The sequence below is a fragment of the Elephantulus edwardii genome, unplaced genomic scaffold (assembly GCF_000299155.1).
Source record: "Elephantulus edwardii isolate Elephantulus edwardi_28Jun2011 unplaced genomic scaffold, EleEdw1.0 scaffold00016, whole genome shotgun sequence".
Classification (NCBI taxonomy): Eukaryota; Metazoa; Chordata; class Mammalia; order Macroscelidea; family Macroscelididae; genus Elephantulus; species Elephantulus edwardii.
Genome location: NW_006399766.1, coordinates 17,456,491 through 17,457,967, shown reverse-complemented (window position 1 = coordinate 17,457,967; position 1,477 = coordinate 17,456,491).

Here is a 1,477-nt window from a genome sequence, read left to right as displayed (position 1 = left end):
AAGACGGCCTTCGAGTTATGAATGAGAGTGCTTCCCCAGTGTGTTTCAAGTTGAATTTATAGGTAAATCAAGACAGATTCTTACTCAGCCTTACTTTAGTGCATTAAAGAGTTCAAAGCCTTTTCAATGATGGAAGAGCTGCATGTGCAGCAAGTGAGTTGTTTGAATATATAGATATAGACACATATGGGTCCTGGTGGTTGCTAACTCAGAGCTTATCAGTTCAAGCCCATCAGCTGCTCCGAGGGAGAAAGATGGGAAGTCTCCTCCACATAGAGGTTTACAGCCTGGGAAGCCTGGTGGAGGGCAGTACGAGTGGGAACCAACTTGATGGCAGTACATTTTCTAAATTTTCTGTATATTTAGGAATTATTTGAAAATAAGTTGCTAATATCAAGACAGTTACTCAACTAAGAACAAGGACATTTGTTTACATCACCACAATTATCACAACCTAGAAATTGAACATCAGGATCACCTTTCTTGGGAATGAAAACAAAATATGGACCTCTTTCAATGCATTGGCCAGAAAGCTGCCCTCCATAGACTGTTGAGCGCAACCAAGGCTGCATCTGTGAATTGAAACAAGTCAGTTGGTATCCTATCAATTCCTGAGGCCTTATTTTTTGGTCAGTGCCTTCAATGCAGATTCTGCTTCCTTCTTCATTACCATTGGCTCCTGCTCTTTTTGGTATAGTGGTTCCATGTATTTTTAATGCTTTCTGGGTCATTCAACATCTTGCCCATAACATCTTTCAATATTGAGACTCAAGGCTTAAATTTGTGTTTCAGTCCTCTCAGCTTGAGAAATGCAGAGCGATTCCTTCCCTTTTTATTCTCCAATTCCAGCTCTTTGCACATTCCATTATAATACTTAGCTTTGCCCTCCCGTGATACCCTTTGAAACTGTCTGTCTGTTCAGCTCTTTCACTTCGACGTGTTTTCCTTTAGATTTGGCTTCTCGATGTTCCGGTACAATCTTTAGAGTCTCTTCTTACATCTGTTTCTATTTTTTTTTTCTCCTCTGTTTTTGTAATAACCTTTTGCTTTCTTCATGGTTAATATCATTCCACAACTCATCTGGTCTTCAATCTTTGGTGTTCAGTGCCTCAAACCTATTCCTAAGATGATTTTGAAATTCAGATGGAATTGATTCAAGATCATATCTTGGTTCAGATCTTTTGTACATAGGGTTGCTATGAGTCATACTCAACTTGACAGCACTTGATAACACCAACAACAAAATAATCTGTTTCACTCAGGTCATATTCCAACTTCCCAAATTGTCCTAATAGTTTCTTTTAGACCTTTTCTTTTTGTTTTTCTTCTTTAAATCCAGAATCCAAAATTAAAGCTTAATGGTCATACAACTCATTTAGTTGATTCTTCTATGGAGATCTCTCTAATACAGAACAACTTCCTCCTTCACCCCCCTCCATTTGTAAAATATTCATTTTAGTCAGCTGGTGAGTTCAAG